The 15172-nt window shown below is 33.7% G+C and overlaps 2 long non-coding RNA genes across 4 annotated transcripts; both read right to left on the bottom strand.

Annotated features, from left to right (window-relative positions):
• Positions 1–1736: 1736 nt before the first annotated feature.
• Positions 1737–14804, bottom strand: LOC148761221 (uncharacterized). 3 transcript variants are annotated; one of them, XR_016027989.1, is made up of 3 exons: positions 13741–14168; positions 13489–13590; positions 1737–1830 (listed from the first exon to the last, which is right to left on the bottom strand). It is a non-coding gene; the product is annotated as an uncharacterized LOC148761221 (long non-coding RNA). The 3 variants fall into 3 exon arrangements; XR_016027990.1 differs by lacking the exon at positions 1737–1830 and adding an exon at positions 12800–12845; XR_016027988.1 differs by lacking the exon at positions 1737–1830 and having other exon boundaries at positions 13044–13590; positions 13741–14804.
• On the bottom strand, positions 9190–11874 carry LOC148761222 (uncharacterized). Its single transcript, XR_016028040.1, has 4 exons — positions 11779–11874; positions 11046–11129; positions 10120–10187; positions 9190–9386 (listed from the first exon to the last, which is right to left on the bottom strand). It is a non-coding gene; the product is annotated as an uncharacterized LOC148761222 (long non-coding RNA).
• Positions 14805–15172: the final 368 nt, after the last annotated feature.

The raw sequence follows: 15172 nt of genomic DNA, 5'->3' as shown, positions 1-15172 counted from the left end.
TCTTATTATATTCAAATAATCGTAATTTCATTTGAAATGAAGATTTTAGACTTTTAAACTCATTTTGAATATGAATTATGTGTTTTGTACTTGTATATTACGTTTTAGCCAGTTTCGAAATTTTTGAGAAAAAAATGACCAAAATACCCCTGTGTGGCGAAAATTTTGTTTTGATTGTTTTTGATCTAAAATAGTATATATTCTCTAAAAAAACTTGATATTTAACAATGATTGCTCACAGGAAAGGAAAGAAACTGATATGTAAGCCTTGCGGGGTTCCGGTTGGCATTTCGGATAATGAGTGTCAATCTGGACGTCGTGGCGATTGTCATGGGCCTGAGGGAGGTTCCGGGTCGTGACAGGTTTGCTATGTATGGGTTCAAAATTTTCAAATGATTAATCATTTAAGGGCTTGATGAGGGGTTTTTAATAAAAATAGAAACAAATGGCATTGTTTTGAAAAAAAAATGCATCATGATTTCATTAAAGATTCCTTATGGTATGCTTGTTCCCTTCCTTGTTCACTCATTGGGTTTATACTTACCATTTTCAAATTCATGTTTTCAGATCACGAGGTAGCCGGTAGCTAGGACGAGGTGTCCTTGTAGACTTGTGTCCATCTTTTGGTAGGTGTCTCGACATTCAATAGCTGTACATTCATTCGAGTCCCTCCGCTGGAAATCGAGTCTTCTTATTTTGTTATGTATAGACAAACTTGATGTAAATTATTAAGATACATGTTGTAGGCAATGTATGTATATTTTAAATGAGTAATGCCAATACGAGTTGGCAATGTATATTACTATTTTGGTTTAAAGTTAAAATTTGTGACTTAACAATATTTAATGGTATGATGAGTAGAATAATTCGATAGGCTTGCTTGGGCTTAGTGGACTATGTCCATTGGGCCCATGCGCCGATCATGGCTCGGAATTTGGGTCGTGACAAAATGTATTGAATTTAAATGGTTTCTAGGAAAGCGTGTTGAACGAAGTAGGTGACGGGCAATTAGGTATAATTATACGCATATACGAAGTAATAGCGATGTAGAAATCCCGCTATTGTGAGGTGTGTAACCTTACCATCATTTTTATTATCTAAAATATGTTTTTAATCGATTTTGATGAAATTTTATGAAAATGAAATTAAATGGTAAATCTTGAGTTTTACAAACAAAATGTGTCTACATGAAAAGATGTTATAAATTGATTTGAAAATAGAATGTTGGATTTGAAAATTTGAGTAATTGGAGACCATGTGATTTATTGTAAATTATGATTTGAATTAAATGGCTTGTGATAAATTGGCATGATTGGCTAAATTTATGCTTGTGTTGAAATATATGAACTGTCTATTTTGTCTTGATAAATTGGTTAGTAATGTAATTGCCATGCTATGCCATTGAGATTTGATCAATTGGTGGATTAAAGATTAGCTACTGCTACAACGACCTCTCCCCGGTCGCTGCCAGCGTCCAAGACTTTCGAAAAAGACCCGCCAAGTCTTGAACAAGCCTGTCTAGAATTTGCTCGTTAATCCACTACATTCAATCACCATATAATATTGATACTTTCATATATTAACTTGAACCATAAATATAAAAATCAATACAAACTTTTTCCTTTTTATTCGTAAGTATATGTATTAAAATCTATAATCTCCAAATTAATGCTTATATAAAAATTTAGAATTTGTTTACAACTTAATAAATAAAATGCCACGACTTGACCTTTAACAGTGGAGCAACTCAGAATAAAATGCTAGGAGATGCCTTTACCTATTCACAGTGGATCGAATGCGTCACTGACTACATGCTAGGCTGATACCTATCTACAAAAGGGGAAATAAAAGGGGTGTGAGTCTCATCTACTCAGTGACAATCATCGACTCAGCGAGTAGGGCATAGATGGGAAACAAACAAATGGCAGATCAGTTGAATATAAAAATACAAGATTATAAAAGTAATTCGTTTCAAATGAGAGTTTGTGCCTTATATAAAAATCGAGAATTTCTTATGCAGTATAAATAATCGAGCCAATAAAATTTTTCACATCAAAATATATTAATAATCATTTTCGAATCAAATCAATAAAGTTTAGGAAGCTCCCGCGAAACCAAATAATATTTAAAATCATGCACAAATCATAACTCGCTCCATATGCGAGAAATTACTGATTCATTTCATAGATAAACAAATAGGGAAGCTGAGAAAAACCATTTAATTCTATTTTCACCATGCAAAGAAGTATAATTCATAATATTAAAACTTATTTCAACTCATATAAAACCATTACATTTTTGTCAAAAATAAACAACATGGCTTATGACTTTCTTAAAAACTTGGCTTGTGCCAAAATCATTCTCATACTCGGTTGTTAGGGATACCTTGGCCTGGGGCTATGCCAACCGAATCCACCAAAGCTGTTAAAAAGTAATGTACGCATAAATCATATTTTTATTTTGAAAACACAGCCATTCCTTGGCATTAGCGGTGTCACGACCCGGAACTCCCATCGAGCCCGTGACAACCGCCGCGACGTCTCAATTTACATTCATTACCCAGAATGTCAACCGAGACCCCGCAAGGCTTTAATATCAACTTCTCATTTCCCCTGTGGGTAGCTGTTTCCAAATACCACATTTTAAAAGATTTTAAACTGTTTCCAACTTAAACAAATGAAATAATAATTTCCGTCTCACAGGGGTATTTTTGTCATTTATCCCAAAAATCTCAAAAATCATCTAAAAATATAGTATGTAAGTGGAAAACACATATTTCTTAATCAAAAATAATTTTGGATGTCTAAAACATTCGTTTAAAATGGAATTATGACTGTTATAATAAAATAAAAATATTCAATAAAATATTCAATTTTCACATAAAACGATATTTTAAGAACACTGCATAAATAATTTTTATAGCGTAAAAGCAAAATAAATTCTTACATACCGTAATACAGATAACCAAAGTATAGAATTTAATTTACAGTGACACGTGGGCCCACGAATGATCAAAAGTATCAAAAGAAATGAACCTACAGTCTTTGGATGTGGCAAGTTCAACTGTAATCCTTGCCGATATCAGTTATCTACAATCTATTCTGAACCTGAAATGGGTGGAAATGAGGGTGGTGAGATTATAAAATCCCAGTGAGTAAACAAACATCACTCAAAATATCTAAAGTCGAGTAAAAGGAGACTATTAAAACATTTCATCAAACTGTAATTTATCATCTTTCAACTTATTTCAACCAAATGAAATCAATTTATTTAAAGCAAGTAATCAGTATGGCTTATGAATTTCTTAAAAAGCTTGGCTCATGCCAAAAATTATTATCATACTCAGTTATTTGGGATACCTTGGCCGAGGGCTATCCCAACTGAGTCCGCCAAGGCTATTAGAAAGTCATGTTTTTATTTTGAAAACATAGCCATTCCTTGACGTTGGCCGAGTTCCCCTTCACGAGGTGGTTTGGCGTGAAGTGAACTCTAAAAGTTATACCTCAGGAGTTACCCTACTCGCCTCTCCAACCGAGGTAAAAATATAACAGGATTCCGTGCCCCTCTAATAGGCTAGTCCACAGAATCCAGCCCACTGCAGCAGGTCAAACCCACCATACAATAAAATTTTGATAGCATGACAGGGCTAATATATTACTACCCAGCTTGCAAGGGTAAAATAAAGCAATTCATACAATTCATAAAAAACATAGCCCAGCCAGTCATACCAATACAATAACATAAGCCATTAATTCAATTTTAAATTTACAACATATCAGTGGTCTCCAATTACTCTATTTGCAAAATCGTTATTTCGTTTCAAGACAATTTATAAAATATTTTCATTTAAACTCATTTTGTTTACAAAACATAAAAATTTACCATTTGAACTCATTTTCATAAAATTCACCAAAACCGAATAAAAACATACTTTAGATAATTAAAATGATGGTAAGGTTACTCACCGTGTCTAGAGTGGGGATTTTTGAAATACTCAGACTACTAGTCCTCGGGTGCAATTCCTTTGCCTTTATCGGAGGACTCACCACCTTGACACAGTAAAAAATCGAGAAATTCACCACATTGGTAGTAAATTGAAATTAAACTAATTTAGACTACTAATGCTTGATATGGAATGCAAAAATGTCTAAATTTTTGCCTAAATGCGGTGTTAGCCTATTTCGGTCTTTTACCCGATAAATTGATATACGCGTCCGTTTAAACTCCAAATTAATTTTTTTCAGTTTCTACACCTCAATTGCACCCAAATTGACTTAATGTCCCTCAGTGTGGTGCAAATTATCAGTCCCGATAACAAATTACGAAAATACCCCTAGTGGGTAAAAATTTGTATTTTTGCTCCGAAAATATCCATTATTTTTCTAGGCTCATAATTCATCATTATTCATCATAATTCCTCAAATAACCATCAAGATCAGCAGCCAATATTCCCCTAGAAAATTCAGCATAATGGGTTTCAATGGGAGAAAATTATATTTCTAGCTTATTTTTGCTATATTTCAATATAACTTAACTAAAATCACTTAATTCAATTAAAATCAACCAAAAATCAAGCTCAAAACTCATCCATGGAGGTTTGGCCAGCATGGGTGTCCATACCCACTTTCTAATTTTGCATGGAAATGAGAAAAAAATGCATGGGTAGTGAAAATCACAAGGAAAATCAATGAAATTTACCTTTTTAATGCTTGATTTCTTGATTTCTCTTGATTTTCTCCAAATTTTTCAGGTAGGATTCTTGTTTTTTTTTTCCCCTTTTCTCCCCTGGTTTGGACAGCTGAAGAAGATGAGAATTCCGGAATTTTTTACCTTTTTAAAGGCTAAAATAATATAATATTATTTTATTCATTTTTTTAATGTTTTATTAATTCCTTAAATTCTAGCCATCCATTTGTTTCCAAATTTTCACCATACACTTGTCCCAAATATCCATAGCTTAGGTAAAATTCTCAGACTTATCCAAAGTCTTGGTGGAGTAATTTTTAAAATTTACACTTTTACCCCCGTAAAAGTCAAAAATTACATTTTTGCCCCAAAAATTGAAAAATTGCCCATAGACATATTTTTCATCCCTTATACTCATACCATTCTCCAATTTGTCAAATTTGATCTAAATTCTCTCAAAACCTCAAATTTTGTCCGCGAGTGGCAAAATTACGATTTTGCCCCTACACTCTAGAAATCACTGGAATTAAACTTTTTCACTGCCAAACCCTCAAATTATACTCCAATACTCAAATCATACTCCAATAAGTCAAATGGGGCTAAAAAAAATCTTTTCTAAAAATTCCCATTGTGTCCTTGGGTGGCAAATGACCATTTTGCCCCTGGACAGTAAAAATTCTAGTTTGACTTCAAATTGATCCTCGAACTCCAAATCACCATATTAAACCATTCTGGGACTTTAATATTCTTAATTTCATTTTAAATTCTCTATTTGATCTAGTTCGAGACTTAAACTAACTTAATTGTACCATTTGGTACATTGTCGTCTTTTAACGATTTTTCTTTCAGGGCTTTCCAAGTATGCAAGCATATTGTCAATCATATGAATGACATGGAAAGTATTTTATAAGATCGGGCTTGACAACACTATCCCCCTTAAAATAAAATTTTGACCTCAAAATTTCATGTACTGAACTCAGAGAAAATGTAGGGGTATTGTTTTCTCATATAATGCTCGAATTCTTATGTCTTCCCCTTTATAGGGAATTTCGATTTGTTCACCTCATTTACCTCCAATTCAACTCAAGTATTTCGCTTATGTCTATTATTATCCTTTAAAATCAGATCAACAATAACCTTCACAATTATGATATCTTATATTGAGACATTAAGCATGCTTCTATTACTATCATTAAGCTTGAACCATAACTCCATCTCAATCATACCAATTTCGATCGCATTTTATTCTTATTTAGGTATACCAATCACTATCTTATTACTTCATTCCATATCAAACTTCTCGACTTTCATTCATTCATCCTATCCTCATACACTATTGTGTAGTTTACAACATCATTAACACGCCATACTCATTCCTGTACATATCCTCAGCGTTCAGGAAAATTAATGGCTTTAATTATTTCTACTTATTTCATGTTTACTTTGCATTTAGGAAATTTCAATCTTCTTAATCCTATTAATCCATCTCATATGGCTTAATCGTACTATAGATTATATTCCCTTAACTATTTCTCCAAAATTCCTTAGGTCACCATAAATCGTCTTCTGATAAGATTCTTAATCGTTACATTATCTATACAACTCATCAAATATATTGAGTTCAAATCTTGAACCACTAAAACCATTATTCATTTAGTTGGGTACATCACTACTCCACACATACATATACATATACATTCAAATGTCTATATTCCTCATTATGTATACGAGTCTCTATTTTCAAATGCCTTCAGACTAATTTCTCTTAATTCATTCCCATCCACAATCAAGATTCAATAGAATAAGCTTCATAATTCATACAAATTCTCATCATGCCTGTGTATAGTTCCTCATCATTTATATACTTATATTCTCTTCTTATCGTTTCCAATTATATGCTTAAGTTTCCTTGTACTGTATATCATTGCATCACAATGTCATCTCCATTGAATTATAATCTATTATGCGTGTATGTTTTATAATCCCATTGGTATCTCAAAAATTTATCTTGACTTGATCATTGCATCTTATGCAATACTACAATTCCTAAAAGTCATCCTTATTCCTCGATTATCCTTCATGTCTCCTATATATTGTATCCTTATTGCATTTCGATATTGATTTGTCACTTAAAACTCAGATTCATTTGAATCATGTATGCCTCACGCATTTTCGAATTCCAATTCCCATAATATATTAAGAAAGTTTCATTATCTGACTTCATTATCAAGGTTAACTTCTATCATCCTTTATTCCACTCTTTCATATGAATATAACATCATTCTTCCTTAACTAATTTACAAATTGTACTTGAAATTACAAGACTTGAAACTAAATTCTCCTCAAGTACTTTTTAATGTTAATACTTATACCACTCTCAGCTTATAGCTTCCTTTTTATAACTACATAACTTAGTGCTTGCTTTCACAAGATCCATGGTAGAACTTCTCTTGAGTATTTCCTTAGGGATATTTATTTTAAATTTATGTCTCACAACATATGATCATTTAACCCGTAACTTAGCCATTTGGCTCCTTAGCAAGTTTCAAAGTCACGCATCTTATGCCCATCATGTATAACTTATAATTCTTTCTCAAGGGCGTGTAAACATTCTTGAAACACTTAATCACTTATTTACTCTTTTATACACCAAGTATATCATTTCCATAAAGGCATGCCCAACTACTCATGCTTCAATTTATCTCCATGGGTTTCTAGCATGTCACCTAGTTTACTTGTGTTGTTACTAATCCTTTCCTTTCAACAAGGTCAAGACAAGATCAGTATATTCTCATAACAATATTCTATATAAACTCATTTGCTATATCATTTTTGAAATCTTTATTTACATTTTCCTCACTTGCTATTGACATCTCTTATCAGTATCTCATACATTCATCTAACCTTTCGCTCGCTTCCTCTTTAGTCTTTAACAAGACTTAATCTCTTGTCTTCTTTATTTCTTAAGATTTGACTTCAATCATCATATTATTCATCTTAACACTCCACATGTTAATTTATTTTTATGTAGCCATCTAAAAAATTCTCTAACTTTTCTTTCTCTTACATGCCAATATATATAAGGCAATAATAAAAAAATAAAAAAAAACTTTGCAATTTCACTCATCATCTTTATCTTAATACCTCCCAATGCACTTAAGACTCCAAACAACAAAGCTTAGCATGAAAACCAATGACCATTCTTCAACTCGTGTGTTTCATCTTCATGCCACTCTCAATTTGCTCTGCTTTCTAGCCATTAGGGGTTCTTAACGTGACAGCGTTTGATAGTCAGTACTGTGGCGTTGCAACGGTTTGAATTCACTTTATCTTAGCAACTCTTCCACCTTTAAAGCTACTACCTCAATTATTCACAATCGTGTGGCTTCCCTTCGAGTCTATACCACAATTAGCAAGACTAACTTTCTATCACAAGTGTGAAATCAAAACATTGATTTAACGTATTTTTTTTTTTTGCCACTAGCATTCATATATCTTTACCATAACATTTAATACGAGTTTGTTTAAGCAATGATCTCCAAATTTATTCATAGCTACATGTATCTCAAATTGCTCATCACTTATCATCAGTCCATAAATCCCACTCGAAAATACCCTTTCCATATTGTATAGTGATTTCACCATATAGCATCACTGCACGATGTTCCTCCATTCTACTATCATGGATACTCCATAGAAATTAATTAAAAGATTTACGTACCCTAACTAATGCTAATTCCATTTAATCATATCTTAAATACTTCAAACTTGTAAATTACAACTCCAAATGTATGTCCATATATTGATAATCTTTATATATTTCATGATCATGAAAACTACAACTTACAAACTAGCTTTCTATCATACGTACTTTATTAGAGCACTAATTTCAACTTATTTAATCTACCCTTGGTGGTATGTCAAAATCATCCCTGTCTCGGTTGCAATCTAGAGGAATCTCTCCTCTGTATATCCGTATGAGCTGGTGGAGATGGAGCAGCTACCGTAGCCCGTCCTAACTGTGGACAATCTCTCCTAATGTGACCCAGTTGATCACAATGAAAACATCGTGCAGGCCCTCTGCACGGCCCAACATGATAATTCCCACAATTTCTGCATCTACGTGAACTTCCTGAAACAGAAGAGTTTTTGCCCCTGTTTGGTGGCTGACTAGAAGATACACTTAGATTTCTCCTTTTTGCTAACTCAGCTCGCAGACTCTTATTTTCATTCGCAAGCTTCTCGGCTCTTAAAGCCATTCGCACCACCTCTTTAGCCACGGTTGCGTCCGACTCACCCATAAAAGAAACACAACTATGTTGCCTAGCCTCTTTAAGCTTCTTAGAATCAGAAACATCCAGCACTGGTGGTGGGACAGGAGGTGGGGATGGTGGTACTGAAGGAGCAGCCAGAGGAACTGTAGGAAGAGCTTGACCAGCCTGAGCCTGGCCAACAATAGCAGTAAAAAAGGCTGCTAATGCCTGAACTGCCTCAAGAGGCATAGCAGGAATACTAGTAAGTGGTAGAGGAGGTGGAGGATGTGGAGGAGTCTTGGTTTGTTCAGCAGTAGGTGCTGCCCGAATGGTGGATGCAGTCAATTCCTCCTCTATTGCACCTAACTGACGACGTTGGAAACGACCTCTTCCCCTTCCAGCTGATCTAGTGAAAGGTGGTTGTTCGCGTCGAGGAGACATAATAATCTATAATAGGGAACAAAGTGAGTTTAGGCAACCTCAGGCTCTATATGCTTATGCATGTATTTTATTCAACCTAACCTAACTTAACTCGGGGCCACACTGACACTGTAAATTTTTAAAACAGCTTTAAAATAACTTTAAACCCAAAACTCTAATCTTTCAAACCAACAGCTCTGATACCAACTTAATTGTCACGACCCGGAACTCCCATCGAGCCCGTGACAACCGCCGCGACGTCTCAATTTACATTCATTACCCAGAATGTCAACCGAGACCCCGCAAGGCTTTAATATCAGCTTCTCATTTCCCCTGTGGGTAGCTGTTTCCAAATACCACATTTTAAAAGATTTTAAACTGTTTCCAACTTAAACAAATGAAATAATAATTTCCGTCTCACAGGGGTATTTTTGTCATTTATCCCAAAAATCTCAAAAATCATCTAAAAATATAGTATGTAAGTGGAAAACACATATTTCTTAATCAAAAATAATTTTGGATGTCTAAAACATTCGTTTAAAATGGAATTATGACTGTTATAATAAAATAAAAATATTCAATAAAATATTCAATTTTCACATAAAACGATATTTTAAGAACACTGCATAAATAATTTTTATAGCGTAAAAGCAAAATAAATTCTTACATACCGTAATACAGATAACCAAAGTATAGAATTTAATTTACAGTGACACGTGGGCCCACGAATGATCAAAAGTATCAAAAGAAATGAACCTACAGTCTTTGGATGTGGCAAGTTCAACTGTAATCCTTGCCGATATCAGTTATCTACAATCTATTCTGAACCTGAAATGGGTGGAAATGAGGGTGGTGAGATTATAAAATCCCAGTGAGTAAACAAACATCACTCAAAATATCTAAAGTCGAGTAAAAGGAGACTATTAAAACATTTCATCAAACTGTAATTTATCATCTTTCAACTTATTTCAACCAAATGAAATCAATTTATTTAAAGCAAGTAATCAGTATGGCTTATGAATTTCTTAAAAAGCTTGGCTCATGCCAAAAATTATTATCATACTCAGTTATTTGGGATACCTTGGCCGAGGGCTATCCCAACTGAGTCCGCCAAGGCTATTAGAAAGTCATGTTTTTATTTTGAAAACATAGCCATTCCTTGACGTTGGCCGAGTTCCCCTTCACGAGGTGGTTTGGCGTGAAGTGAACTCTAAAAGTTATACCTCAGGAGTTACCCTACTCGCCTCTCCAACCGAGGTAAAAATATAACAGGATTCCGTGCCCCTCTAATAGGCTAGTCCACAGAATCCAGCCCACTGCAGCAGGTCAAACCCACCATACAATAAAATTTTGACAGCATGACAGGGCTAATATATTACTACCCAGCTTGCAAGGGTAAAATAAAGCAATTCATACAATTCATAAAAAACATAGCCCAGCCAGTCATACCAATACAATAACATAAGCCATTAATTCAATTTTAAATTTACAACATATCAGTGGTCTCCAATTACTCTATTTGCAAAATCGTTATTTCGTTTCAAGACAATTTATAAAATATTTTCATTTAAACTCATTTTGTTTACAAAACATAAAAATTTACCATTTGAACTCATTTTCATAAAATTCACCAAAACCGAATAAAAACATACTTTAGATAATTAAAATGATGGTAAGGTTACTCACCGTGTCTAGAGTGGGGATTTTTGAAATACTCAGACTACTAGTCCTCGGGTGCAATTCCTTTGCCTTTATCGGAGGACTCACCACCTTGACACAGTAAAAAATCGAGAAATTCACCACATTGGTAGTAAATTGAAATTAAACTAATTTAGACTACTAATGCTTGATATGGAATGCAAAAATGTCTAAATTTTTGCCTAAATGCGGTGTTAGCCTATTTCGGTCTTTTACCCGATAAATTGATATACGCGTCCGTTTAAACTCCAAATTAATTTTTTTCAGTTTCTACACCTCAATTGCACCCAAATTGACTTAATGTCCCTCAGTGTGGTGCAAATTATCAGTCCCGATAACAAATTACGAAAATACCCCTAGTGGGTAAAAATTTGTATTTTTGCTCCGAAAATATCCATTATTTTTCTAGGCTCATAATTCATCATTATTCATCATAATTCCTCAAATAACCATCAAGATCAGCAGCCAATATTCCCCTAGAAAATTCAGCATAATGGGTTTCAATGGGAGAAAATTATATTTCTAGCTTATTTTTGCTATATTTCAATATAACTTAACTAAAATCACTTAATTCAATTAAAATCAACCAAAAATCAAGCTCAAAACTCATCCATGGAGGTTTGGCCAGCATGGGTGTCCATACCCACTTTCTAATTTTGCATGGAAATGAGAAAAAAATGCATGGGTAGTGAAAATCACAAGGAAAATCAATGAAATTTACCTTTTTAATGCTTGATTTCTTGATTTCTCTTGATTTTCTCCAAATTTTTCAGGTAGGATTCTTGTTTTTTTTTTCCCCTTTTCTCCCCTGGTTTGGACAGCTGAAGAAGATGAGAATTCCGGAATTTTTTACCTTTTTAAAGGCTAAAATAATATAATATTATTTTATTCATTTTTTTAATGTTTTATTAATTCCTTAAATTCTAGCCATCCATTTGTTTCCAAATTTTCACCATACACTTGTCCCAAATATCCATAGCTTAGGTAAAATTCTCAGACTTATCCAAAGTCTTGGTGGAGTAATTTTTAAAATTTACACTTTTACCCCCGTAAAAGTCAAAAATTACATTTTTGCCCCAAAAATTGAAAAATTGCCCATAGACATATTTTTCATCCCTTATACTCATACCATTCTCCAATTTGTCAAATTTGATCTAAATTCTCTCAAAATCTCAAATTTTGTCCGCGAGTGGCAAAATTACGATTTTGCCCCTACACTCTAGAAATCACTAGAATTAAACTTTTTCACTGCCAAACCCTCAAATTATACTCCAATACTCAAATCATACTCCAATAAGTCAAATGGGGCTAAAAAAAATCTTTTCTAAAAATTCCCATTGTGTCCTTGGGTGGCAAATGACCATTTTGCCCCTGGACAGTAAAAATTCTAGTTTGACTTCAAATTGATCCTCGAACTCCAAATCACAATATTAAACCATTCTGGGACTTTAATATTCTTAATTTCATTTTAAATTCTCTATTTGATCTAGTTCGAGACTTAAACTAACTTAATTGTACCATTTGGTACATTGTCGTCTTTTAACGATTTTTCTTTCAGGGCTTTCCAAGTATGCAAGCATATTGTCAATCATATGAATGACATGGAAAGTATTTTATAAGATCGGGCTTGACAAGCGGAGTTCATCATCACGAGGTGGTTGGGCGTGACGTGAACTCTAACCATACCTCAGGAGATACCCTACGTGCCTCTCCGACCGAGGTACATATATAACCGGATTCAATGCCCCTCTAATAGGCTGGTCCACAGAATCCGCCCACTGCAGCAAGCTAAACCACCATACAATAAAATTTGCAATAGCATGACATGACAATTATTTCACAATCCAGGCTCTTAAGGCTAAATACACAGTTCATATATTTCAACACAAATACCAATTCAACCATTCATGCAAATATTGTCACAAGCCATTTGATTCAAAATACAATTTATAACACAACAAGTAGCAATCTCCAATTACTCTTGAATTTCTTGGTTAAAATGAAATCACCTTTTAAAAGAATTCAAATTTGATCTTCAAGGGGATATTTTAAATCTTTCTCAAAATATCGGTCCCCACATCACGTTAAAACTTTCTTTTCGTAAAATATTCATTGTAAATATTTACATGATATTTTGTATCAAAATAGCATGGTGAATATGTAATAAATTTCATGAATGCACACCACACAAACAATAAGGCACAATTTCCTTTGATATAAATCTTTTCGAAAAGCTTGTTTCCCGGTTTAAAACACTTTACGTCTAATATATATATATATATATATTTCAAATGATTTCTAAAAATAACTTACACCCACAATTCCTTAAAATTCTATCAACGCATGCTTTCCATAAATTTTGCACTTCACGTAAAATATACGTACATGTATATATATACGAAATTCTTTAAAATTGACACCCCCTACTCACCTCATAATAGTGGGATATTACTTCACTATTGATTCGTACGCGTATAATTATTCCTATTTGTCAGTCACACACTTTGTTCGGCACGCCTCCACGACAACTTTCCTAGCAACAATTTAAACTTAGTATACTTAATCACACATTTATATGGGTAGCAACTTAATTAAAAATTCCTTAAGCAACTTGCATATTTTTCATCCAAAATATGCACAATATTAAACTACCCATAAATCTTAAAATATAAAATTAACTTACCATTGGGCCTTCTTCATGGGCTTCTCCATTTTTCCTATTTGGGCCAAACCTATTTATTTTTTTATTTTCTATTCGGCCATGCCCAATTATTTTCTATTGGGTCATGCCCATTTATTTTCTATTTGGGTCATGCCCATTTTTATTTTCTATTTCTTTTCTTTTTCTTTCTTTTTTTTTCTCTCTTTCACCGTCACTCCCTTCACCACCATGTCTTCCTCTCTTCACCACCGTGGCTTCCTCTCTTCCTTGGGTCGTTTTCTTCCTCCTCCGGTGGCAGCACTTTCAGCTCTCTTTTTCTCAAAAATTTGGCAGCACCAAGCTGCTTTTTCTCCCTCAAATTGGCAGCACATGCTGTCCAATTTTTTTGCACAAATTAATAGCAAAAAGCTCCAATTTTTCTGCATAAACAGCTCTAATTTTTCTGCAGCAAACAACTCAAATTTTTTCTGCACAAACAGCTCCAATTTTTCTGCACAAACAGCTCCAATTTTTCTACACAATTTTTCTGCACAAATTGGCAGCAAATAGCTCCAATTTTTCTGCACAAATTGGTAGCACTTTGCTGCCCTTTAATGGCAGCAAAACCTCCAAACTTTCCAGCTGCAAATTCACACAATTTCAGCAGCAACAGCCTTGAATTTTCAGCACCAAAATCAGCCATAAAAACCTCAAAAATTCCAACAATTAACTAAAAAAAAATCAGCTTTCTTACTTAAAAAATTTCAGCTTTTTCTTCCTCCAAAAATTGTAGCAAAAAGCTTTCTTTTCCTCCCTCAAAGTGCAACAAAATTGTGCTAAAAAAAAGAGCAAAATTTTCGTTCCTTTTTCTCATCCTCTCCCACGGTTTTTCTCTCCCTTGTTCTCTTCATTTCTTTCTTCCTCTCTCAACCGACTTCCTCTCCTTTTCTTTATTCTTTTGTTCAACCTTTTGGTCCTTTCTTTCCTCTTCATAGCCGTCTTCTCCTTTCTTTCCTCTCACATGGCCGGTCCCACCATCATTTCTACATTCTTCTCTTTATTTTCTTTGTTTCTTTGTGTCTTTGTTCCCTTAATTTTTTTGTATGGCCGGCCATTGAATTTAGAATTCTTGGGTTTGACTTTTCTTCATTCCCATCCATACCACATCATTCCTATTCTTTTTCTTTTCTTATTATTTTATTATTTGTTTATTTTATTCTCTCCAAATAATGCAATTTACATGTAATTCCTCAACTTTAGTTTATTTGTTACTCAATCTTCCAATTTTCGTATCTTAAAATTTGATCATTTCGACACATTTAAAAATTCTAATTTTCTTCTATCTTCCTTTTCTTACACGTGTATAATCAAAATATCGAGATCGCATTTCAACGCGGTGTCACCATAATATTTAAATATTTACTTACCGACGTTAGCTCGATTTAATAAAATCACGCTATCACAATTATCGTCT

The sequence above is a fragment of the Theobroma cacao genome, chromosome 8, assembly GCF_053813885.1.
Source record: "Theobroma cacao isolate CCN51 chromosome 8, ASM5381388v1, whole genome shotgun sequence".
Taxonomy (NCBI): domain Eukaryota; kingdom Viridiplantae; phylum Streptophyta; class Magnoliopsida; order Malvales; family Malvaceae; genus Theobroma; species Theobroma cacao.
Note: the sequence above shows the minus strand (reverse complement) of the source record. Positions and strands in the feature narration are given on the sequence as shown.